General features: G+C 44.7%; 1 pseudogene; it reads right to left on the bottom strand.

Moving 5' to 3' along the window:
* Positions 1-82: 82 nt before the first annotated feature.
* On the bottom strand, positions 83-27,942 carry LOC127198716 (glyceraldehyde-3-phosphate dehydrogenase-like; annotated as a pseudogene).

Here is a 27,942-nt window from a genome sequence, read left to right on the forward strand (position 1 = left end):
CCAGCATCAAAGGTGGAAGAGTGAGAGTCGCTGTTGAAGTCACAGGAGACAACCTGGTCCTCATTGTAGCCCAGGATGCCCTTTAGTGGACCCTTAGATGTCTGTTTACCACCTTTTTTATGCCATCATACTTGGTAGGTTTCTCCAGTCTGCATGTCAGATCCACGATAGACACATTGGGCGTGGGAACATGGAAGGCCATGCAAGTGAGCTTCCTGTTCATCTCTGGGATGACCTTGCCCACAGCCTCGGCAGCACCAGTGGATGCAGGGATGATGTTCTGGGCAGTCCCACGGCCATCATGTCACAGCTTTCCAGAGGGGCCATCCACAGCCTTCTGGGTAGAAGTGATGGCATGGACTGTGGTCATGAGTCCTTCCATGATGGCAAAGTTGTCATGGATGACCTTGGCCAGGGGAGCTAAGCAGTTGGTGGTACAGGAAGCGTTGCTGACAACCCTGAGTGAGTTGTCATACTTCTCCTGGTTCACACCCATCACAAACATGGGGGGCATCAGCAGAAGGGGCAGAGATGATGACCCTTTTGGCCCCACCCTTCAAGTAGGTGGGTCCCAGTCTTCTCCATGGTGGTAAAGACACCAGTAGACTCCACAACATACTTATCACCAGCATCATCCCACTTGATGTTAGTGAGATTTTACTCCTGGAAGATGATGATGGGCTTCCTGTTGATGACAAGCTTCCTGTTCTCAGCCTTGACTGTGCAGTTGAATTTGTCATGGATAGAGTCATACTGGAATGTGTAGACCATGTAGTGGATGCCAAAATCTCCACTTTGCCTGATAAGAAGCAAGCCCTGGTAACCAGGTGCCCAATACGGCCAAATCTATTTACTGCGACCTTCACCATCATGTCAAGGGACAAGGCTGGCACTGCACCAGAAGATACTGCTGTCTCTGGTACAAGGAGGAGCAGAGAGCCGAGAACTTTCATTTTAAAGACAAGAATTTAGATAAAAATCACTTGGTCATAGTCAAACACAGAGTAAAAGGAGGTAGGACTTTCCAATCCCAGCATGGAAAACACAAAACACACAAAGGAGCTCAAAGAAATGAGAGCAAAATCCCCATTATAAGCAGCTGCTTAATGTTTGTTCCTTTTCACCAAAACCACCCCCATTTTCTTCACTCTCTAGCTTTTCTAGCTATCAAGTAAACAAATTCAGCTGTAAAAGAGCCAACATGTAGGCACAGTAAATATTGTTAGCACTAAGACATGCTTGGAAATTTGTTTAGAGAGTAGACCACAAGTATACACACATACACACATGTGTATGTGCACACACACATTAAATAGATCAGTGGTTCTCAGCCCCTTTGGGCATCAAATGACCTTTTCACAGGGGTCACCTAAGACCATCCTACGTATCAAATACGTACATTATGAAGTGGCAACAAAAAGAGTTTTATGGTTGGGGTCACCACAAGACGGGAGCTGTATTAAAGGACTGCAGCATTAGGAAGAGTAAGCACCACAGAGCTAGACAGTCACACATGAGGGGCACAGACGACTTAACAAGCTTGCTGGTGATGAACATTTCACATGGCCAGTTCTCGATCATTAAAACTAGAGGGGGCAATGATCCTTCTAGAAGTAGATAACAAAAGCATCTTTGGGGGGAGAGGTGAGGCCCCCCCACTCTGATTGCCCTAGACCTTTTAGGGAACATAGAGTATATGTTCCTTGGAACATATACTTTTGAATCTACAAGAAGGTGATGCTGAAGTGGGAATGGGCCCTGTTCACAGTGAACTGTTCTGTGTTACTGTGGAAACCAGGGGAAAGGCACCTGGGTTTGGCTGAAGTGTCACGTTGTACCATGCAGAGCAGCACACTTGTGAGGACTCATGGGAAGAAGCCTGGGTTTCTGGAGCACATTACCTCTGAATTCATGGCCTAATGTACAAAAAGAAATAGGGGACCTAGGTGAGCAGGAGGACACAAACAGCTGGCTTCCTTATACTTAAAAAAACAAACAACAACAACAAAATAAAACAATATAAGCAAGGCTACTAAATGCTGACTCCGGACTGCCATACTCTCTAATGTTGGCTAAAAGGAGAGAGCAAGCGTTCCCCACTCACTCTGTGTTTAGTAGAGAAATGAAGTTCAGTTCTCTGTGGCCTCTGTCCCACGGTGGTCATTTGGCTGTACCACCTGGATTTCTCCACATGGCTGACCACCCTCGCTGCTGTTGACAGTGCTACTGGTGGAGACATACATCCATGGAGGATGATGAGCTCAGCTGAGCCATCTGGCTCCAAGGCAGAATTCTCTCCAAAGCGTCTCACATCCCATCACTGGCTCAAGAGGAAATACAAAGGTTGAGGACCCTGGCTAAAAGAGAGAACAAGTGACATTTGAGGGACAAGATTGACTGGTCACCCAGGTTCAGAATGTTTCTTTTGGCGGTTGAGTCTCCAAAGAGACTGAGCCCAGGTCAACCTCTCCCTCTGTCCCATTCATTTTTGTCTTCTCTTCCACAGGAATTTGTTGGTACATGGCCTGCTGCTTCGTATTTGACTTCTAATTATTCCCCCACCCGAGGTCAGCTTGCTGTCTTAATGCACCTCAAAATGACATTTGTAACCTCGTCTAAGAAATTATTCCTGATTAGATGATTAAAAGGCCTAAACCTAGGCAGGGCAGAATGGGGTGGGTGTGGCCAAAGTCCACAGGCTTTGAGGAGGAAAGGATCATGGTGGGGAAGCAGACAGATAGTCAGGGGAGGGAGGAAGGAAGCAGGCCTGACCCAATGGGTTAGCGTGGAAAAGAGCACTTGGCTGGACCAGCATGGAGAGAGGAAAGTGGTACAGATGAGAACATTAGCAAGTATTTTAGAATTATGGATGGGAGGTAGCCCAGATAGAAATGATTAGAATAGAATAGAAGCCATGATATGGGGGCGCAGGAGGTCAGGGTAGTTCAGGAGGTAGTACCTGCCATGCCCCAGGTGAGATAAGGCTATTCTAAAATCTGTCAAGTGTCTTTATTTGATAGCAGGTTAGATAATACTGTCATAATAATTACAGGCTAATTTAATAACAAACACTAGCCATATTTTATACTAACCACGGCAGGCATTGATCCTAGTACTAACCCTGACTAAAACCCTTCTGTCCTCTGTTCAGGCTGCTGCAACAAAGCACATGAGACTGGACAGCTTATAGACAACAGAAATTTGTTTCTCACAGCTCTGACCAATGGGCTGAGAGACTTAGCATTTTCTGTTTCATAGCTGGCAGTGCTCACAACGTCCTCGGGCAGCAAACAAGGCAAGGGAGCCCAGTTATGAGAGCTCCACCCTCATCACCTAATCGTGCCCCCCAAAGGTTTCCATTCCTGGTCTACTGCAGAAATTATTAGGGCTTGGGCTATAAATGCTGGAGAGGCACAAACACTGAGACGTAGCATCGCCTCCTCCACCCTGCCTGGTTTCTTGTCTCTTCTGTGCAGTCAGGGAGACATCACAGAAATAAGGGGCATGGTGACGCTCAAAACCTCACCAGCCCCTGGTCCTGGGTTGACATAGCACATCCCACTGATCCATGTGAGCGTCCATCCCGTGAGAGAAGTCTGGCATGAGTCCATTAGTCCTTGGGAATTTTATTCCTACAGAGTGATATGATCCAGAAGCTATGCTGCCATGTATATTCTCCAGAAATATTTGTTCTGCCTCCTAATGAAATAAGAATGGCAGGACTTATTTTTGTAAGAGGACAGAAAACAGAGTTCCACTTGAATGCTCAATTGCTTCGTTGATTCATTCATTCTCTCACTCGTTCATCCACTCAACAAATAAAATCTGAGTGTCTATTAATATAATAGGTACTGGGAACGATAACATGGTTTCTTTAAGCTTACATTACACACAGAAAATAAACACAAACACACGATGGTGTCAGCTAGTGAGCAGTGCCATGAAGGCAATAAAGAAGGACTGCGCACATTGCACACATAGAAGGATGGGGGCGGTGCCACACATACATTCAAATATAAAACCTAGGGCAAAGAGGAGATAATTGAGTAAAGTCCCACACACGATCTGTGAGGAGGCAGTAGTAAGCACAGAGGCCTGAAGTGGGAACAAACCAGAGAGGGAAAAAACGAGAAAAAGACCAAATACTCTGTGTGCCTGAAGTATGTTGAGAAAGTGGACAAAAGATGAGGTCAGTAACTTCTTTTAAGGATTTTATTTTTAATTATGATGCGAGTTTGCACATACATGGACGTGCACATGTGTGTAGCACACACGGGGCCAGAAGAGGGCATCAAATTCCCCAAAGCTGTCACTACAGTGATGTGAGCTGCACAGTATGGGTGCTGTGACATGAACTCCAGCACATGTTCCTAACTGTTGATGTACCTCTCCAGCCCCAGGGTGGACATACTAGGGTACCACAAGTCTGTCGAGAAACCTTGGGCTTTATTTGAAGGCCATTGGGAAATCCGCCCCAGGGTCATCAGCAGAGGAGTGACTCCATTCTTCTTACATTTCAAAGAGAGAGCCAGCACCCTTGAGGGAGATGCCTGGTAAATGGACTAGTGTTCGTCCCAGCAATCAGTCAGGAGTAAGAAGTGGGGGGTGCTTGAACTATAGTGAGAGCTGGAGAGGTGTGGGTGGGGTTAGGATGACAGAAACCAGAAGACAGGGTTGATGCTTAAAGGGTTAAAGGAAACTCAGAGTCAATCCCAACAAGGCTTTCATCCAACGCCTGCTGCTGGTGGTTGGGTTTGGGTGCTGTTTTCTGAGGGACTTAGGCTGTATCTGAGAATCCCTATAAATGATTGATGTGTTTTGCCTTGAGCAGCCACCGGCTCTTCCTGAAAGCAGGACTGTCAGACAGGCCTGGGGTGTTTATTCATCTCTGAGTCTCACCTGCTACCCCTGGGGAATAGCGTATACCATGGGAAGCCATTGTGTGCTCGTGCCAGGATCTTTTCTGGAAGTTGCCATGCTTCACTGTTTCAGGACACTTTATTATAAATGAGTAGCTGAAGGCAAAAGTGTGAGTAGGGACAGGGGCGGGGAGGCATGCAAAGCTGGCACCCCCGCTGTCAGCTCTGAATCCCCACCCAGGTGCCAGTTCCTTGCCGCACTGCTACAGGAGCACTGCCTTCGGATGCCCCTGACCACCCCGACTGTGCCCCTGATGATTAGGGGAGTCGTGGGTAGTAGTTGCCCCACTATCACGAAGCTGCCTTTTCCTCAGGCATTGAGGGAGAAACAAATGAACCGGTTCAACCAGGTTCATATGTTTCCTCTGAGGACATCAAAAAGCACAAAGGTGACCAAGAGGGACTTTCAGAGCCCTCTATATTTACCTAACAATAAAGGGATTTTATTAAATGCCACTCTTTATCTTTACCGTGGAACCTTCCCAGCGGTATTCACGGCTGCTATTGTGTTTCTCAGACAGCTTTGGGCTTGGTCTATAGTGACTGGTCTGTCCCCATCTCCTGGGGGTTCCATGTGTCTCCTTTCTGTTGCTGTCAAACCCTGAGTTAGGTCATGACACACATATGTCAGAGGCCTCTCTGATTGGGGGGTCTATTATTACATCTTATCGCCTTTTTTGCACTTTCTTTTTCAATTCTTGTGTGTTCCCTCTTGTATTTTTCCATTATTTTGTGTTTACGTATATATCGTTGGAACCGAGAAGAACAAGGCAGAACATGCATTGTGAGTACACTGACCGATACACACTGTGCTATCACGTGTGCGATGTCAAGAATTCACTTTCTGTTCGGGCTCCAAAGGAAGCGTCTTGCGGTAGGTGGGTTTGCAATCTTTCCAACACAAAGCTCAACTCCCAAGCCAAGGTTCAGAGAAGCATATGAGGTAGGAGCAAAGCTGGATGCTAACCCTTAGGGAAGCAAGCCACAGTTACGTCCTGTCCAGTAATAATTCTGAAGATATTGTTCCATAGTAGGAGAGAAACACTGTATCAAAGTGAAAGTGGTTTTTTGTTTGTTTGTTTGTTTTTGGGGTTTGTTGTTGTTGTTGTTGTTTTAGTTTTTTGAGAATTCTGAGGCAAGAGTAAATAACTTATTAGAGTCCATAAAAACAAAGGCCACTCAGCCCTACAAATTTCTCTTCCCTCAAATTCTTTTCTTTTCTTTTCCTTTCTTTTCTGTTCAGTTTCTCTGACCTGAGCTTGCCTCAAACTCACAGAGATCCATCTACCTCTGCCTCCTGAGTACTGGGATTACAGGCGTGCATCACCACACCTGGCTCCTCTTCCCTAAATTCTTATTTTGTGTGTTTGGGTTTTTGTTGTTGTTGTTGTTACTGTTTTGGTTTGGTTTGGTTTTTTGAGACAGAGTTTTTTGTATAGTTTGGCTATCCTGGAACTCACTCTGTAGACCAGGCTGCCCCTGAACTCATGGTGATCCACCTGCCTCTGTCTCCACAGTGCTGGGATTAAAGGCATGCACCACCACTGCCTGGCTCCCAAGTTCTTATTAATAATTAATTAGATAATCAATTTGTGTCTTCATGTTTATTGCAGGTGTGTGTGTGTGTGTGTGTGTGTGTGTGTGTGTGTGTGTGTGTGTTAGGAGGGGTTGTATACCAATGAGCTCCATCATCCCAGAAGACAGTGTCAAATGTCCTCTTCCGACATACCTCCAAGGGTCTGTTCTAACCCTAGGGCTCATACAACCCTCCTGTCTTCACTCACCTTGGACCTTCCACTCCAGGCACTAGCAGGGACTCCTGTTTTGCAGCAGGTTGTTAAGGTTTGTCATATGAGCAGAGGACTCTGCACTCTGGTCTTCACAATTACAGAACTATGTCTCATAACTTCTGAACCATCTCCCAAGACCCTTCCTTAAATCCATTAACTTACAACAACCCAGAGGCTTCCTGATCTTAATAAATATAGCCTCACACTGTTCTTTACCACCAACAGGAAAATGATGTGGACTGTGGCTGATGCCATCCTTCAGTTTTATGGCAAGGATAGGGGGATGGGGCAGACACGGGGCTCTCCATCTCTAGAAAGAAGAGATCTAAGTGATTTCTGTCAGAGCTGACCAGAACTTTAAAATGAGTACAAAGCAGAAAAGAAAGATAATCTCCAAAATGGGGGTTTTAATAAATATGTATAGAAGTTACACAAAAAGGGAATTAAAAAAATGTTTGTATTCTACAAAAAATTACCTCTGAGACAAGCATGAGGATGTGAGTAGATTATTGTAAGAGAGATGAAGGGGTGGCTGTGAAGACCAAGAATTAAATTACCACAGGGCAGCCAGTGTTCTGTCTGACAAGGACTTTGTTAATTTGGTCCTACAAAAAACAAAAACAAAAACAAAAAAAAACCACGGATTCCTGGAAAAGAATAGATCTGCAAAATTTAGTGGACCAAGTACTTGCAAAGGAAAAACAGAGTGGAGCTAGAAGATATGGGGCCAGTTGGCCAGTTCCATTACAAATCTCCCTCCTATGGAAGGCCATGGGAAGGAGGCTGGGGAGCTGGCTCAGTCAGTAAGGTGTCAGTTGTCCAAGAATGGGGCCTGTGTTTTGGTCCCTAGGATGGCTGTACTAAGTTAGGAGTGGTAGAGTATGCTTATAGTCCTGGTTCTGGGGAGGCAGAGACAGGAAGGCCCCAGAGCTTGCTGGCCACCAGTCTAGCGGAATAGGTGAACTCCAGGCTCAGTGTGAGACCCTATCTCAAAGAATAAGATGGAGAGTGACTGAGGAAGACAGTTGACACCGACTTCCAACTTCTATACGCACTCCTACACATACAAATGTGCATAGCCACACATATACAAACATGTACATGTGACTACACCACACACACACAGACACACACAGACACACACACACACACAGACACACACACACACACACACAGTTTTAAATATAAAAAAGAAGCGTTAGGAGGCATGCCTCTCAGACTAGACTATGGTGTCATCCTAAGAAAATTTAGACCTCAACAGTAAAGAATCCGAGGCAAAGCTATAGCTCGGATGGTGCTGACATACCTCAGGAACGTACTTGCCTTAATGTCTTTCTGAGTCTACTCACTGGTTAAAAAAAAAAAAAAAAAGAAAAGAAAAAAAGACTTTCCTGAATTATGGCTTTTAAGAAAATGCAAGCATTTTCTTAGTGGTTGCTTCCCTGGCAAGTTCGACCCTATCTTCATGTCTACTTCCTGAGGGACAAATCAGTTTGACACACAGCAGAAATGTAGGGGTGGGTGGGGTGGGGAGAGGCATGGCATCCTAGAAGCTAGGAAAAGTTAACCAGCCATTCACAATCAAATGGAAAAAAAATGGGTGAAGAGGCAAGAGATTGACCAAGGGCAGTCATCCCAATAAAATGTCATCAACCCAGAGCTGAGCCAAGTACCCAGGAGGCAGAGATGGACCACAGTGACTCTTTGAACCCCCAAAAATGTACTTCTAGAAATTACTTAGGTGGTTGTTCCTTGTAGATATTAAAATATTTGCACATCTTGAGGGCTGTTGGACACATTGTAAAATTAATCTTGGGCTGGAGACTCAAAGCATGTCATGGCCCTTCCATACCTGTGGACGATAGCTAATATGGCGTTCTGGATAAAAATGTACTTCCCAGGGAGATCAGTGGACTCAGTGACTTACCCAGGAAATAACTACCCAACTCGAGAGTGGGTAACTGAAATCAACATACTTATATCCTTGGCTTATAGTGCAAAGTTTTTTACAGTAAGGCAAGCAAGCAGATCCCTCTGAAACTGCCCCAACTGTAGGAAGTCCAAACAGTGCCACATCCTCTGGGACATGCCAGATGTTGGTACCACTCATCAAGACCTATAGGAGATAAAGTGGTAGGAGTAATTAAGTGGCTGAGCAATTTACTAGCCTTGCTCCAGGAGAAAGCGGGCGGGTCGTGGAGAAGAACTGATTTCCGTGGTGTACCCAAGTCACTGGGGTCCCAGCTAAACTATAACTCAAACTAGCCGCTATAAGCAGATGTATGCTGCTGGTAGCCAGAGAAGATAGATAAGGCTTGTCAGCCATGATATGCTAATACTGATCTGACAGGTATGCTGCTGCCCATTCCAATTAGAATTGAGGATTAGAGTGACTGAGTTTGCGTAGAGCTGACCACAACACTCAGACCTTGTGGTTGGAGCCTGCAGTTTGCCCGTGGGGTGGTGGCCACTCTCCTGTTAAACAGTACTCATTAGGCAGCTGCATGGCCTGACTGTCCCTTATAGGACCACCGGTGGAATGACCTTATGCTGTTCACACAGGACAAACAATGGCACATGACTTGCTCAGGGAATTGCAAGACACATGAGCTGTAGAGACGATAAGTCTTATGAAGATCAAGAAAACTGTCGCTTGGTCCTTTTTAGGGGTTTTGGAGTCAGGCCCACTTAAATACTAGTTCCTGCTTTGAACCCCTGATACAGCCCCAGAGCTCCAGGAGACATTTCTGGTTCAAGGGAAATGGTGTTGGAGCCTTGAAGAAGGGGCAGTAATTCTATGGTCTGCAGAGTGGTGCGTAGCAGGGTTTGTGGGATGCCTGGTCCTGGGCATACAGAGCAGCCTATAGGGTGGGTTGGGGTCTCTGTTATAGCAAGGAGATGCAACCAGCCGAGGACTGACTTCAGGGAATTCTTAGGACCATCCCTCAGATTTGTCCCCGGAGGAGGAAAGAAAGTTGGAGAATTATGTACCAGCCCCAGTTCCTCGTTGGCTGCTCAGAGTTGCTTCTGAGGCTGTGGTTTTTGTCCCATCTGCTTTCAGGCAGGGCAGTTTCTGTGGCTGTTGGCATACTAGCCAAGAGACATGGGAAGCTAGCCATATGCCTGGGCAATCTGCCTGTGACCCCCAGTAAAGGTTGAACAGGGATTCAAAGGTGCCTTCTATATATTCACAAAATCTAAGATCCAAGAAAGATGAACAGAGAAAAAAAACTATCTTCCAACACATCCGGCCTCTTTCTGCATCCCACTTCCTGGGGCATAAGAAGCTTTACTGGTTGGCTATGTAATTTGATTCCATCACAGTCTGACTCAGCTCTGTCCACAGCACTTCCAGTCCTGTCAGATAAAAGCAGCCTCATCCTTGCAGCACTGGAAAACAGCAGACCTCTCATGCCCAGGGCCTTTTCCTCTCCAGCCTGCTGTCCCCCATCCCTCCTTGCTCTGCTGGCATGCAAGCCCAGAGTAGGGTTGGCTTTGGATGTCTTTGTGGTCCACCCCAGCACTGTGTCAGGGTTGCTTTGATATTTCTGTGGCCCTTGCAGTGACATCCACCTGAGGACTGGCTGGGATTGCTGCTCACCATGGCAACCGTCAATCAAAGCTCCCTGAAATTCTCATGTGAATCTTCTGTTTTCTTTCGAACCATTCTCCTGCCTAAATTTCACTCCCTTCTCACTCCCCCAGGGACCAAAGAAAACCTTTGGGTCCAGTTCTGATGTTTAATTCATCGTAGCACTCCTCTCTTTTAGTGTACAGTCTGGCAGGCAGGGCATGCTGAAAAACTAATTAACAAACGAAACAGTGTCAGCCGAGACAGTTCAGTCATCTCTGAAGAGCTCACCTCTCCTCTACAGAGGACCACTCCATAGGAAAAATGTCTTCCTAGAATATAAGAGTCTTTCTCTGTGATGATGCCCCTATATCCTTTTCCTGACCGCCTTCTGTAACTGTCTGGCAGGGACAGAGGCGTCCCTCTAAAGCAGCCATAACAGTCTTCTAAAATATTAAGCATGTTAGTGCTTTGCCTGCCACTCGCCAATGAGCTGCAGAGGGAATCAAGAAGTGGGAGAGGAGAACTTTGGATTTTACATCAACAGTATCCAGTAGATCTTAGCCTCTTAGGTGCCTGTGCCTCTTCACCTTTAACTATGAGGCAACCACCTATGCCTGCCCTCAGGCTTGTGTACTTTTGAAGACTAACAATACATAATAGCATAGTCAGGGTGGAAATTTAAATAAATAGCCAAATCAGAGGCCTGAATTAAGAATAAGTGTGGCCTTAGGGTTGATCATCTGGTTGCACAGGCCTAGAAGGTTCTGGAAGAGCACTCAGGGCTTCTTCCTGATGGTTTCCCACCGCCTGGAGCATTGCACAAAGGTTGGTGTATTTGAGGTATGTTTGAATGCTCCAGGAATGTTACCTTCAAAGTCTCTGAACTGGCTTGGAAGCCCTTTTATTATTGATATAGTTGGCATGGTTACCTACAGCTCATGTTCATGATCAACCTTGACTCTGTGTGTGTGTGTGTGTGTGTGTGTGTGTGTGTGTGTGTGTGTGTGTGTCTGAGAGAGAGAGACAGACAGACAGAGACCAAGACACGCAGACAGAAACACAGACAGAGGCAGAGAGACAAAAAGACAGAGAGAGACAGAGACAAACACAATCTACAGAAGGAAGTTCTATGACATAAGTGGAGTCAGGAAGCCTGAACTTAAATCTTTATGGTGTCACCTGAGGTGGGTCCCTAAGCTCTAGTGTCGTCATTTATAAAATGCTGAAAATAAAAATGACTTCCTTATGAGGCTGTAAATTTTCCAGGTAATGAAGGTGAAAAGTCACTTGTAAAATATAAAAGCTTCAGCTTATGATTTAATAGTTCATGCTATACTACGTTTCCAGTAACACTATATAAGAATCTGTGGACATTTTCATTATTTATAAATCACGACTGTTTGGGGAGATGAAATAAAAAATTAGATGAGTTTGCAGCTGGTCAAAGGCAAATGTGAAAGCTCACTCTTATAATCCCAGTGCTTGGGAAGCTGAGACAGGAGGGTTTTCTGGGCTTTCAAGGCTAACTTTATCTCCATTGTCTGCCAGGCCAGGCTACATAGTGAGACTGGGTGTGGGAGGGGGAGGTGGAGAATGGGGGAGAGAGGGGAGGGAGGGCGGAAGAGAGAAGGGAGAGAGAGAGGGAGGGAGGGGGGAGGACAGGGAGAGAGGGGAGGGACGGAGGGAGGGAGGGAGAGAGAGAGGGGGGAGAGAGAGAGAGAGAGAGAGAGAGAGAGAGAGAGAGAGAGAGAGAGAGGGAGGGACTAAAAGCTTAGCAAATGCCTTCAAAGTATAAATGGATATTTCTTTGAAGTCTATAAGAGAAAAAAATGGGGCTAAAAGACATCTGTTTAGCTTTATTTGAAATCTGTGCAAAGTGGAGAGATTAAGTAAACAAGAATGACATGTTTCTTGTTGGCATAACATGGTATTTGTTGTTGCTATAATAACAAAGTAAATTTAATCTGGTTTATTTGTCTAAAAGAGAACATCTTATCTTCTATTTAGAGTGGGCGAGGAAGCAGAATCTTGATCTGATTTTTTTGGTGTCTGGCTGATTTGTCCTTGAGGTTTTCAGAATAAAAGCATCCTTACAGAGCACCTGGCTAGGTCCCATGCAGGGGCAAAGCTGACATGAGAGACTGAATCAAATGACCTCAGCACTCAGGCAGTTCGAGTCGGTTAAGTCACGTTGACTGGGCACAGTGGGGCAGACTCTGATCCCACTTCTGAAGACAGCCAGCATTCCTACTTCTGTCATCCACTTGGCTCATCTAATCTTCCAACCCTCTGACCCTTCCTTGTTTGATTCAGCTTTGTGGTCTCCAAAGTTGCAAAATAGAAGAATTCAGCCTTCAAACTTTAGGAAAAGGACATGCCAGGAGGACGGAGGAATTGTGATGCATGTGGGGCGATGTGCTCTGGTCATGGGCCTGCTGGTGGCTGCTCTTTCCACGCTTGCCTTTCAAAGTCAGTCACACCCAGAGGAGTGATGCCCACTCACATCCAAAGACTGTTCCCTCCTCGCTTGGTGGGTTCCTACACTCAGTTCAGGACCGGACAAGCTCCTGAGGTAGAAGTTGGAATGCTATCCTAGGGGAATCATGGAGATACAGGAAGTGTAAGAGACACTGTCTCCAGTACATGCTCCCCCCCGCCCCCCCCCCCCAGCCTCCTCCTCGCCCTCCCCCTTCTTCTCCTCCTAAGAATTGATATCATACCACTGGCAACACATATTGCTGCCCTCTATCAAAGCTTAAGTCTAGCCGAGCTAAGGAGCTACAGGCTACATTTCCAGATCCCTTGTACCCAGGGAAATCCATGTATTTAGGGTATGAGCAGAGGCTAGTGTAGACCTGGAACAGGAGGGAAACATGCATCCTTCAACAGACTCTTTCTTCTGCAGGAGGATCTCGGTAAGACCCTTTTGGGAGAAAGGAACAGCAGAGCAGAAGCGAGAAAGGGACCTGTGGAAGTGTCTGCTTCAGCTACACCAGGGCTCCTTTTTCTCTTTAAGGCATTGTAATTTTAACAGAAAGAAGAACCCATTTCCCCTGTACTTACGCATGAGCCAATGAACAGCGCCCAGGACATCTCCCAGCCAGCGGCCCAGACACTTGGCTGGGCGGGGGGGGGGGAGACACAAGAAGCCAAAAAGAGATTGCTGTCTCTGCCAAAGGAGAGAAGACCCAGGGTGGATTACAGTGGTGCAGGGCCAGGCCTGCACCAGCTGAAACCCACAATCTCTTGCACAGTTGGTGAGCTGGGGTGGGAACCAACAAATGACACTTGGACGTCCTTTTTACATGAGCCTTTTATGGGTGCTCTTTCTCCAGGGAAGAGTCAGCCTAACGGATCTGCTGTGACAGCAGCAGGCAGCTTCGCTGTGGACCGTAGGTTACACAGAATGTCCTCAGCACAGCTAGCCACAGGGTTGCATCCATTCTCGGTTCCCTCTTAGAATGTAATAGAATTCCATGTTCTCACAAAGGGAAAGCTAAGGAAGTGCTGGATACTTCACCAGTCATGACGAGACATCTTGTTGCTGGCAGAGCTGGCAGAGCTTTGGAAAGCACAGACGCCCAAGAAAGCGGAATGTTTTGTGGGGAAAGTGTTTCTGTTACCTTCATTGCATTGAGTAGCCACGGCTGGTTAAATCCTTGTGCTGATGGTGTTCTGAGGATTAGCCCAGAGCAATCTGGAGGCAGCCTGCCTGCCTCTCAGGAGTATTTGCTTTTACCAGTACAAACAACCTCAGAGTGGCCAAATCAGAGCCTTACAGGCCCCATTCTCCTCAGATCTAGAAGGAATGACAGGGACTCCAAGTTTTTTCTCTCTTTCCCGGCTTATCTCTAGATTTTGAGCCAGCATACTAAAATAAGGCCCCTAACTGGCTGCTATTTTCTGCAGTGGGTTTTTTTAAAAGGCAAAAAAGAGGGAACTTTTTTATATTGAAAACTTAGTCTCACAGTAAGCTCCAGGGACAGCAGAGGGAAGGCCTTCCCCCTTTCCCATTGCCCGCCCCAGTTACAGCTTACAGTTATATTACATGTGAGAGCTAAAGAGCTGCTGCAGCAATGCATGCATGTGTGCGTGTGTATGTGTGTGTGTATGTGTGTGTGTGTGTGTGTGAGAGAGAGAGAGAGAGAGAGAGAGAGAGAGAGAGAGAGAGAAAGAGAAAGAGAGAGAGGTTTTGTTTATGCAGATAGGTTGTGTCCAGTGCATTTATATAGTGCATGTACACGTGTAGTTTGTGTACATAGTACATGTGTATAGTTTGTTGTGGTGTGTGTAAAATTTGTCCTGAGTATACATTGTGTAAGGCACTTGCTCATTTATGAATGTATAGTCATGTGCAAATAAAATGTTTTGTGTAGAATTTGTGTGTATATAGTTTGTCCATGTATAGTTTATATCAAGTGGATTGCATGTGGTGTGTGTCTACGTGGTTTGCACTGTGTATAAGTTATGTGTAACAGCATATGTGTGTGGATAGTATACTTGGAGACTAGATTGTGGTGTGTGTATGTGTAGTTTAGTTTGTATTGAGTATACATTGTGTGGTGTGCATATATGGTTTTTGCACAGTTTGTATTGAATATAGCTTGTGTGTTGTGTGTGTGCTGTGTGTGTGTGTGTAGTTTGTATTGAGAATCATCTGTGTATGTGGAGAGGCAGCTAGTCCTGGCATTTTCTCACATGTACACTCATATTACTGCCCTGCAGATCAAGGTATAAATGTGTCACCCCCAAAGCCTCTAGGGACCCTGTTTTATAGCTCTGTACAGTCACCTCTTTTCACCACCCCTAAATCCAGACAGTCACTACTATGCTCTCTATGTTTTACATTTTTCTCTTCAAGAGAGCTGTCTGCACGAAACTCCAAGCCTCAGCACTAGGGAGGATGAGGCAGGAAGATCGTCATGAGTTCAAGGCCAAGCTGAGCTACAGAATGAGTGTGAGCCATTTGGAGACATACAGGAAGACTTTGTCTCAAAGAACAAACAAGGGCTGGTGAGCATGCTCAGGGATAAAGGCACCTGCCACCAAGCTTAATGACCCCACTTCACAGCCCACGCTGAGTGGGTGTGAACTCTCCACCAGAAGCAAGCTTCAGTTCTGAGATCTTGTTTTAGCACCAACCCAACTATAGGTTGTCCCAGAACTTCCATGTGAGTCCGGTGGCCTGAGGAGCCACCATACATCAATGTATGCACATGTCTAAGTGCAATAAAAACGACAAAAATGGTGCTGTGTGAATAGGGCAGCTCACCATGTACAGAGTACAGTTACTGCTGGGCAAAGACTCGAGTTTACAGCTTTATTTTCAGTTTCCTTTCCTCTATTTCTTGCTCATCTGTGTTCTTCTTCTACTTCTCATCAGGATTCCACTTGGATTGATCTATCAGATTTTTTTTTTTTGACGTATTTATACACATCTGGTTCATCAAAGTCTATGAGTGGTAACGTTCTACCAGTCTGAGTAAACTATAGAAATCTTGTGTGCCTCTAAGACCCATTGCCCTCACTCACACACAGTATGATTGCCATGAATATTTTTTACATATGTTAACAACTGTATCAGACATATGATAATTCTTGCTGAACAAAATTTAGAAAGCTTGAGAGGAAGAAGTAACTTGAATATTGCTGTATCTTAGATATATTTTCTTTTTCAAAATATTGAAGAGTCTTTTTTATTTTTAAAAGCCTTTCTTTTCTTTCTTCAATAACTCCCTCTAACTTAAATTTAGCTATTCACTTGGATAGGTCTGTGGTAACAAATTCCCTTAGGTTTCCTTTATCTGAGAAATGTCTGTTTTCTCTTCATTTTTGAAATGTAGTTTCATTACATATAAGACTCTGGACTGACAGTCTTATCACTGAAAAATCTCACGTGACATTATCCCTGGGGAAACATAAACAATTGTCTGTTAACTCTAGAGAGGGAACCAATGACAAACTAAATCCAACTCGGTAAACCAACGAGCTTTTTTGGGGTTATTTACAGGAGTGTGAGTAACAGCTCATTCACTGGAGTACCAAAAGCTCAGGCAAGCATGGGTGACGACAGTGCATGAAAGCTGGAACCCTGGAACCCACCACACAATTTGCAGGTGCTCCAACGGGTGAAATTCTCTTGCCGGTCACTCAGCTGACCTCTGTCTCTTTCGGGCAGTTTCTGTGGCCCCTGTCTCTCCAGATCCTTGTCTTGTCTCTCTGCCTCTTCTAGGCAGCTCAGCTGATCGGAGAGTCTTCCAAGAAGCTTTACAGGTCTCTTTCTCCTTCCAACTGATTGGTTAGTCTCTGACTTTTCCAGACATCTCAGTTGGTCAGGAAGTGTCTCTCCCTAGTCTTCGCTGCATATAAATGCTCGAGGAGGGAAAGGCCTAGGATATCTGGTCAGTTTCAGGAACTTCCTGAAGCTTCTGAGTTGTTCACTTCCAGAGATGTAATAGTGTTCCCACGCAGGATGTAATGTGTGGAGAAAATTGTTACACAACTTCCGTTCCTGTGGTTTCCCATGAGGATGGGATAGCATATGATAGAGCGCTGAGCTGCAGACAGGTGAGCCAAGCAGTGTGTCCAGAACAGACTTTGAAAATCTGTAGGCAATTATACATGTGATAAGTAGCAATAGAGAGGAAGTAAACCATAGCGTGGCATAGGCCAGCTGAAAAACTATTTAGAGAGTGAGGGTTGTTTATGGAGTGACACCATGGAAACCCATACGATGTGGAGATGGGGAGTCCATTTCAAGACCTGGTATTGCGTACTTGCCACTACCTTTTAGCAAAGAGGCTTCCCATCTGAGTCTGTTTCCAGGGTGAGTAAATGATTTGTTCACTTTCATATGACTTGGACTCTTATGGTTTGCGACAGAAAGGCTATCTATCTATCATCTATCTATCTATCTGTTATTATTTTATTATTTTTAATTATGTATGTGTGTGAGTTTGTGTGTGTGTGTGTGTGTGTGTGTGTGTGTGTGTGTGTGTGTGTGTGTGTGTCCTCAGAGGCCAGAGGAGGGTCTTAGATCCTTTTGCTGGAGTTATAGGCTGTGCTGAAACACCGACATGGGTGTTGAGAAATGAGCTTGGCTCCTCTGCAAAAGCTGCTCTCACGGTCAGCTGCTGAGCCATCTCTCCACCTGCTGTTTGTTTACTTTAAGTCAACGTCCCAATATACCTCTCCAATAGTAGCATCTTTCCGTCTAATTCGCGTGGGATCTCCTTTCCGCGTGGTGGAAGCAGGACCAAATGCTGTGAGGAGATAAGAGGCTGCTGTAGCTCGCCTGTTGTAAGCAGAGACAGCCTGAACATGAGTCCAGTCTTGTTCCTGTTGGTCTCTGACTTGACAGCTACAGCTTGTCATTTATTAAATTAATGCCCATAAATAAAAAGCTCGTATAAATAAAACCATACATTTTCTTCTTTAAAAGACTAAAAGGACATTGGCAATTCCTTCACATTTTACTAAATAATATATGTATCGTTTTTCTCTCAAACTTTCTTATTTAGTAGTAAATGTCATTGAGTTCCATCACTCCATGCAAAATCAAGTACAGTTGCTGTTTAATTTCAGGTCAAGATGCTAAGTTGAGGCTAGGTTTTAAGTTGCTTCTCTCCCTTTACTGCAGTGACAATAAAAATTGCTACAACCGGGCTGGAGAGACGGCTCAGCAGTTAAGAGCACTGACTGCTCTTCCAGAGGACCTGGGTTCAATTCCCAGCACCCACATGGCAGCTCACAACTGTCTGTAACTCCAAGATCTGACACCCTCACACAGACATACATGCAGGCAAAACACCAATGCACATAAAATAAAATAAATTGCTACAGCCCACATTTACTCATTTAACAGAAACCAAACTTTAAAAAGTGACCATTATTTCTGTTAGGCCTCGGGTATGGCGAGCATATACTTATATACCCATGTTACTTGCAATGTCCAGCTGCTGTATCCTCTAAATTGAAGTATTGCCTCTGAAAGCAGGAGGATCATGAGCCACTCAAGAAGCTTTTGCTTCCTAGTGAGCACCACAAACACCCACGTTTTCAAGGCTTGTCTCTGTGTAGACTCACAGTGTCTCTCTTCAAGCCTGACCAACAAAATGCACTTAAGATGGGTAAGTTAAATTTCTTCTCATGAAAACTGGTTTTTAGAGAACACTTTTTTTTTGCATTCACCTGATGAGCTTAATTCCATTTCCTGTCTATCCTGAACATAACGGCCTGACATTCCCTCTGTGGCTGCCACAGTCTGAGTCCTCTCCATCTGAAGAAACAAAGCAGGCAGTGAGAAACAGGTTCCTTTTGCCTGGATGATGTCATCCAGGTCCTCAGTGAGGGATGCTGTCTGCCAGCTCTGGTTTTCTGTGCACTTAAAAGCTGTCTTGCTTTTTTTTTTTCCTCCACAGGGGTGCAGCCAGGCTGGGAGGGAGATGGAGGGCCTGCCCTCCTGTTGATGGTTTCTAAGAGCACATGACAGAGGAAAACCAGGCTATTACTAAAACTGATCAGCTCAGAAGCAATGCAATCAAAGCCTTCAATTACACCTGGGCGATTTAATCAACTCCGTGTCAAACTCGGGCTGGGGCTCCTCGGGTACTGTACAAATACAGTAATTACCCTGCCAGCTTGCAATAAGATATCATTTCAGTGGATTAGAAAACACATTCTGTCCTCAATTACCAACAGCCAATTTATAGACCTGGAAACAAGCAATATTTTTTAATTGCTGCCTTTGTGTCATTATCTCAAAATTACTTCTCTTACGAGGCACTGAATCATCTCAGCAGTGCTGGGAGTGAGGGCAGGGGGGAGAGCCAAAAAACCTTGTGCTCTGCTCTCTCAGATGAAATAGGAATAGAAGCACCAACCTCGTTCCCTGGGGTGTTGGCTTCTGAAATAAGAAAACAATCAAAACCCCCAGGGACTCTCAACTGTGTGAGCGCTCATAAACAAATCCAAGGGCTCTACAAGGACTCAGAGACCAGGAACCCGGCAAGCAGATGTATTTTGACCTGTGCTTTCTCTGTTCTCTTAGCCAGACCTCCCCCCTCCCCCAGCCCCCACTGCCCTATCTCCCAAGCTTTCTTTTGTAACGTATCATTCATTTCCTACAAGGGTGTGCTTCAGCCCGTGCCAGATACGGCCACTGTCACGGCCATTAACACATTTGAAAGATTTGAGCTCTCCCATTGCCTCCTGAGCCCACGTACCCTTGCAGAGAATGGGAGTGACTCAGTGCCACTTGGCCATCACAGAGCACTTAGGACTCTTCACTTCTGGGCGTAGGGCACATTACACAGTCCGTGCTGGCTTTCTGCACCCTCACAGGCTCCACTTAGAGAGGCAGTAGGGCTAGTTTTCACAGGAAGTACTTTTATTACTACAGGAAAAAATGTATTATTGTTATACTATAAACATTCCATAGAACTTAGAACATCGAACGCTGTTCTAAATAGTTTACAAATACTTAGCCTCAAGATAAAAAAAACTCAAGTGACAGCACATGCTGGCGAGGATGTGGAGGAAGGGGAACACTCCTCCTCCATTGCTGGTGGGAGTGCAGACTTGTACAACCACTTTGGAAATCAATCTGGCTCTATCTCAGGAAATGGGGAATAAGTCTACCTCAAGACCCAGCCATACCACTCCTGAGCATATACCCTAAAGATGCTCCACCATACAAGAACATTTGCTCAGCTGTGTTCATAGCAGCCTTGTTTTTAATAGCCAGAGTCTGGAAACAACCTAGATGTCCCTCAACTGAAGACTGCATAAAGAATGTGTGGTTCATTTATACAGTGAAATACTACTCAGATCTGAAAAACAAGAACTCTTTAAATTTGCAGGCAAATGGATGGAACCAGAGACAATCACCCTGAGTGAGGTAACCCTGACCCAGAAAGACATGACATATACTCACTCATTAGCGGATGTTAGCTACTTAATCCAGGATAACCACATTGCAATACAGAGACTGATGTGCCAACCAAGGCCCATGCTGGATGTGGACCTAGATCCTCTGCTCAGATATAGTACATAGGCAGCACAGTCTCCTTGTGGGTCCCACAATAAGGTGAGTAGAGACTACTTCTGACATAGACTCGGACCTCCTAATATTGATCACTTCCCCCCAGCAGGGCGGCCTTGCCAGGCCACACAGGAAGGGGGACGCAGGTAGTACAGATAACACTGGGTAAGCTGAGGTCAGACATTAGGGGAGGAAGACTCCCCTTTCTGAGTACTAGGGGAGAGAGGGAGCAGGCGGGATTGGGAAGTGATGAGGGAGGGGGCTACAATCAGGATATAAAGAATTCAAACTGCAGAACAAGCAGGTAACTTATATTGCTAATCCCACTACATGGGAATAGCTCTGAGGCCGGCTGGGATACAAATGTCTATGCATAGACAAGGCTTCTTGTTGGTCACAGAATCCCTGTGACTTATTGTTAGATACCATCCTTCATATGGCATGAATGAAGATTTGCAGATGTATTTTTTTCTGCTCATATGAAGAGCAGAGAACCAGCCTTAATTGTTCTGTGCATCCTGCACACCTCATACAATTTTAATTTTAGAGCTGTATAATGCTTGTAAGAAATTATATGTTTAAAAAAAAAAGAACCGGGTGTTGATGCTGGATCAGACCTGACAGGATTCATTCCTCTTAACATGCTGGGTGCTGACATTCTGCGTCCTTCCTGTTCCAGCCTTTCGCGCTTCAGTTGCTGTTACTCAACAGAACAGGACACCATTGTACAAAGTTTCCAATCCCAATTGGTCAAGTATTTCACACTGTCCCACACAGGACTCCTATTAAGCCTGGAATTTCTCGACATTTAGAAACTGGACCACAAATGCTATCCCTGGCCTATTTAACCATTGTCCCCAATTTTATTTGGGCTCCTTCAAAAGTATTATTCACCCCAAATCAGTCAGAAGAAACCTTAAGAGAATGATGCCCCATTTCCCCTAAAGGGGGGGGGTTGGCTAGGTTTTTGTTTAGTCTCTTGGGCTACAGATGATTATTTTTATCAGGAGTTGGTTATAAGTTATTATACAGAGAGAAAACTAGGTTGAACTCAGGGACTTCTCTCTTTTCCTTCATCTTTCATTCTTAGGTAAGGAGATAGGAGCTAAAAAGAAAAAAGGGGGATATAGAAGTATATAGGGATAAAAGAACAAAAAGTAGATTATTGAATCTACTCCTCAACTTAAGGCATTAGTTGTTACTCACAAATAAGGTTATTTTTAATTCATTGGTATAGAATTTTGTATAGTGACGCAAAATAAGTTTAATTTTGGTACATTGGTATAGAATTCAAATTTAAGATTATTCTTCACACACATTATATGTATTTCTACTCTAATATGAGGTATTGTACCCATCCAACCCAATTATAATATAAAGTTTACTTCCAATACCTTGAAAGTGATATTGCAGGCAGGCTCTTTGGGATAATTAAGTCATACAAGCTAATTGTTAGTTGATCAAATCATGACCATGTCAATTACTAGTCTATTTTTATCACAAGAATATATCTATCCTCGGTTTAACAGATAGCTGTAATTCTATAGATATATAAGGTAAAATAGTTAGGTAAGATCTTCAAAAGCCTCAGAGACCTACAGAATATGGCATTTAAAGATGTTTTTGTTATTCTAAAGATTCTTTGGCAACAAGACATGTTAACTCCTGGCAACACCCAGCCTACCTCAAAGAAGATGATGAGCATCAAAGAACCTCGTTATGAAGATGGCTTCAGATGTGGCAAACAAGCCACTGGGCAAAATGTCCTTGTTTCTGCCACAGACAGAATTCTGCATAAAAATGTGCAAGCTTGGATATAGGCAGAGTCGACAGCCAAACTCTGCCAAGACAGGGTAAACAAGTCTTCAATAGTTCCTGCCTTACAAATATGTCTGTAAGATATATTGGGCCAGAAGGCTGAAGATGATGCTACAATGTTATAGAGCATTTTGGGTGACTGTTCAGGCAGCAAAGTGTCTCTGTCATTTTTTCAGTTTGGAAGCTGCTAACCTGCACTTCTGGTTCGTTCAGGTAATTAAATTTTGTTCCTCTTCAAGTCTCTGATGGGGCTAAAGACCATTTGTTTTTGGTCTTACAACTAAGCTTGGTTGGTTAGGGGTTAAGATGTTTTTAAGGTCTAGATAGATGTTTCAAGTTGACAGAGATGAGATATGATAGATATTGATTTTCATTCAGAATTTTAGACTCACCAAGATAGGAAAGATGTTTACATCAAGTTTGCCAAGTGCAAATAGCCAAAACACTGGGAATGTAATATTTATATAATTCCTGATTGTTTCCTGGTTCTTCCTGTTGTATATAGTTTATTTTATTTATGTGTAATAATATATATGTATATGTTTTTAAAAGAAATATAATAAAAGAATAAGATGTAAAAGCAAACAAAATCCCCCAAATATTTAGCCTCTCCAGTCCTCGTTTCTTGGCCTCTCCAGGAGGATTCAAGGGAGATACAAAGATCTCCCTGGGAAGGGGAAATAGGATAGATTTTCCTGGTGGACCACGGTGGATAGGGATGAGAACAAAAGGGATCAGATCGGGGAGCAGGGATGGAGGAAGACGATACAGGAAGAGATGACTGGAATTGGGGGACTTTGTGGAAACCTAGTGCAATGAAAATTCCCTGGAATCTACAAAGGTGGCCCTAGTGAACACTCCTTATAATGGGGGATATGGAGCCTGAACCAGGCCTCTTCTGTGACCAGGCATGGCTTCCAGAGATGAGACGGGGCACCAACCCAGACACAAAACCTTCAACCTACATTTTGATCTGCCTGTAAAATGTGCTCAGATAATGATGGCTCAGAGCTTGTGGGAGTGGCCAACCAATGACTGGTCTAATTTGAGGCCCATGCTATGAGAGAGAGCCCACACCTGACACTGCCTGGATAGACAGGAACTGGAGGCTGGATAGTCTAGAGACCTGGGGTAGAACCAACACAACTGGCAGGGGAAAAGAAGTCAATAAAATGATTACTAATTATATTCTGCTCTACTCATGGATCAGAGCCTAACCCAGTCATAATCAAAGAGACTTCATCCAGGAACTGATGTGAGCAGATCCAGAGACCCATTGCCAAACATTGGGTAGATCTCAGGGAACCCTGTGGAAGAGGGGACGGAAGGATTGCCGGAGAGGGAGGGGTCAAGGACACCAGCAGAACACAGACCGCAGAATCAACTAAGCAAGGCTCATAGGGACTCACAGAGACTGAAGGGACAATCATACAGTATACTGCATGGGTAAGCACTAGGTTCCCTGCATATGAATGAATGGTTTGGTAGATTGCTGTTATTGTGGGACTCCTAATACTGGAGTGGTGGAGTCTATGACTCTTTTGCCTGTTCTTGGGACCCTTTTCCTCCTACTGAGTTGCTTTGTCCAGCTTGATATGAGTGTATATGCCTGGTCTTATTGCAACTTATGCTGTGCTCGGTTGATATCCCTGAATGGTCTGCTCTTTTCTGAAGGGAAACAGAAGAGGAGTGGATCTGGAAGAGAGGAGAGGTAGGGGGAACTGGGAGGAGTCGAGGGAGGGGAAACTGCCACCAGGATGTATTAGTTGAGAGAATATACTTTAAAAAAAAAAAAGAATACAAGTAAAACAAATGCTGTATCAGTCAGCCATAGCACTTGTCTGTGTTCTTACTTCCTAGGCAAGGAGCCCATGCATCAAATGGGTAAAGGTTCTGGATGTAGTGACTGATACCAAAGGACACTGGACAAAATCCACAAGGAATAGGTTTTGATCCTGATGCTGGCACTTGGTAGCTAATTAGCATCTTTAGTAGCAATATTTACTGAAAGTGCCCTGCGGTTTTTAGACATTTTGCACATACTGCCCTATTTAATCCTCAATATGACTCCATTAGGTAAAAACTATAGTTGCCTCACTAAATAAAGCATAAGGTTGAGAAGGAGAGAAACAACTTGTCTAGGGTTACATTGCAAGGCAAAGGCAGCTCCATGTTCCTGTTCTTAGCTGAGCCTTGCCTTTGCATTGGTAACTTCGCCCAGGCTATTGCAAAACGCCTGACAGAAGTAACGGTTTGCCACAGCGGATGCAGTGGTAAAGCTATGGGAGCATTCATGGTGTTGGAAGGATGGGGCTGGACTTCTAACGTCTTCACGGCAAAAAAGCAGTGAGTGAGGGCATCGCATTTCCTTTTTCCATTTTTTTTTTCAGTCTGGGACTCTAGCCCATGGTGGATTTTCTATACGCAGTTAAACTTCTTTGTGTGTCTCCATGGTGAGTCAACCTAGTCAAGTTGATAATTGAGTTGAGCCATCGCTATGCCATGATTCCTCTGCTCTGTCCTGTTTCTGGTTGTGATCTCCCAAGTCCCTAATTTCCAGATGTATTCTACCACTTGGGGAATGGAGTAGAGGTCTCAATACCATGTTTACCATCTTGAAGATACCTTTATTTTTATTCCAAACCCATATGTCTTTCAATACCTCTAATATTATGGAACATATGCCTTTATCTTCTTGGTTATCTAAGCCAACAGCCTAGGTGTAACCCTGGGTCACCATCTCTTGGAGAATTGCCATGATCTTGTGATAGAATGACTGAGGTACGTGGTACCTCACCAACAACTCCCTGCGCCTGGCTTATCAGTGATTAGCATTCCTATGACTCGGGAGGCTCTCAACAATCTTCCTGATGAGCTCCTGCAGACTACTTTGTTTACAGTAATGGCACTGCCTTGGCTTTCCTTGTTATTGCCCTTCTTGGTTTGGTGCTACCTCCCACCCTGAGCTGCATGCTTCCCTATAGACTTTGTTGCCTTCCTTCCAGAGGCAGACAGAGGATGAGAATGCTGTGAAACACCGAGCATTGCCTCAGGTCCTGTACTGACATCACTGACTGGGGTTTGACAACAGTCTGACTGAATGCACCATAAACCTGGAAAAGAGAATGTAGCTTCACTTGGTCAAATCCCCCAGTGCTCAAGGGAAGAAGGGACACAGAAACTCTATGAATAAATATAGGGAGCTATGGGGTGGGGATGGGGTGGCAGTGGCTAAGTCTTTGCTCCATTAGGTTCACATTCCAGTGTTCTGGTGCCCTTGGTTAATGCATACATCTCAGTGCTTTTTTTTTTTTTTTTTTTTTTTTTTTCAGATCTTTCCATGTAGGCAGTCATTTCCCATTTGGAGTGCCTCAAGATAGACATAAACATGGGCCTTATTCGGTTAAATTGATTATTTAGTTGTCCTCTTCTATTGGATACCTACATGTTGAAATTGTGCATTGCCAAATGATTTCAACACAAGTCTAATTTCTCAGACTTACAGATTGTAGATAACTAACGTAGCTTTGGAGCTTGTTGCTGGAATAGTCTCATGAAAATGAAACTAAGTGGACACGATGATCTAGCCAATGCCGTTTCAATGCTCAGGAGCTGGGACAAGTCTACTGGGCCATATAATTTAGGCAATTAAGCCTATTAAGTTAATTAGTTGAATGATCTTTTAAATCCACCATTTCTTGTACTTCTACATACTATTTTGCTTATTTTTCATTCAGAAAGTGTCATGCCTCAGAAAGGGAGTCTGCATGCAGGGTACATCAGCATGGTGGCATGCAGGAAATGTTTGGCCAGGGTAGGTATTAAACTGTCTCAGCATGGTCTCCTACAAACATACGGACCTAGAAACATCCCTCAGGAGTTATTTACATTAAAAATAGTACATCATTTGTTCAGCCCCAATTCCTAGAATTTCATCTGGTTGCTGGCTGTCTAGCCACCATTTTTATGCCATAGGAGAGACCTGACCAACGCCACTCCTCCTAGGATAATGGAGTCAGATTTGCCAACCTGACTTCTGGCCAGTTCTGTAATAGTCACCCTGAGTGTACATCTTCCTGAGAGAAGGAAGGAAAAAAAGACAGAAAATAAATAGCACTAGATGGACTCATAAAACTCGGAGCCGATCTTTGGAGCCTGGCATATCGGATTCATGGGATTCACAAAGCATTACCAGATTAGAACACATGTCCTGCACCCCTTCTCTCACTGAGAAGTTCTCATGGCAGCAGCATCTAAAGGTGGGACAGTGGGCCGGGGAAACAGCACCACCTTACAGCAGAACCAGCATGTGTCAGAATCGTGCATCGGCAGAGCACAAGGCAGAACTGCGCATCAGCAGAGCAGGAGCAGGGACATTTCTGGTTTTACTTCATTCTTTTCCCAGAGACAAAGAACTTACAAGCACTCTTTGGAAACTTGCTGAGAGATAATTTGCTCCAATTTCTCCCTGTGTGGATGGGGCCCATTTCCTCTCTCAAAGTCATAAGCGGGAAGGGCGACAGATTCATTAGGGACTCACTCTAACACTCTACCATTTCAGTGGACATGGGAATGTTAACCCCTTCACTCTCATGGAATCGAAACTCACTGCGTCTCAACCCACATCCTCACCCAGCACAATGCCTTTGCCTTTCTGATGTAAGACCAGGCCTTGCTCTTAATGAGCTGATGAAAATCCACAGGGTCTTTTCCATTCTGCAGCCCAGTGGGGAAGACTCCGGGAGCAAAGGGCTAGTCAGTCTTCCAGATCTGGCCTGCTCAGTCCCTAGAGCAGTGCTTCTCAACCTTCCTACTGATGTGACCCTTTAATAGAGTTCCTCATGTTGTGGTGAACCACCCCCCCCCCAGCCGTGAAATTACTTTATTGCTACTTCTGTAATTTTCCTACTGTTATGGATCATAATGTAAATTTATGATATGCCAACCCAAAGGGGTCGCAATTCACAGGTTGAGAAGCTCTACACTAGAGGAAGGCTGATATTGTAGAGTATGTAGAGTGAGTATGTATGTATGTATGTATGTATGTATGTATGTATGTATGTATAGCTGGGCTATCTCCCCAATACAGGTCTTTCTCTTGCCTTTAAAATAAACCCTTTGTGCATGTCTCCCATGTACCAGGCACCAGAGATAAAACTATAAACCAAAGAGTCCTTGTCCCCAAGGACAGCCTAGGAAAGGAGAAACAGAGTAACGAAGAAGTCACAAACAGACGTTTATATACACTATGTGAGTGGGCCTAGGTTGCAGTGAGGATTGTGAGAAATTCTAAGACAATGGCTCAGCTGGAGAACAATCTGTTAACTAAGCAGAGGGAGGAAGCGTTTCCGGAAAAAGGCCACTAACTGTGTAAAGGCCTCGTGGTGGGCGGTGAAAAGGCTCCATCAGTGAGACCCAGGTGTGTGGAGGGACAGCAGGAAGATCCCAGCTAAGGTTGTCGAGACAGCACAAGGCCACGCACACACACACACCTCCCCCCCCCCCAGACACACAACTGAAGATTCCAGTCTTAATTAACACATGATTGAAATGCTTCAGCCAGGAAACCACTAGATTCTTCAAGCTAAAATGTCCATGAAGCCCATTGTAAGTTCTAACTTGCCAGCCTACAGAATGGACGACATCGCTGACTGCTGCTCCAGACCCTCTTGCCGTTCACAGAATACCACACACTGATGATAAAGAGTCTTTGGCCACGGTGAAGAGAAGGTCCCCTTCACAGTTGTGCTTGATCTGCATGATGGACCACTCATGGCCCTGCAGCAGGATGGGCTTCAT

Source organism: Acomys russatus, chromosome 14 (genome assembly GCF_903995435.1).
Source record: "Acomys russatus chromosome 14, mAcoRus1.1, whole genome shotgun sequence".
Taxonomy (NCBI): Eukaryota; Metazoa; Chordata; class Mammalia; order Rodentia; family Muridae; genus Acomys; species Acomys russatus.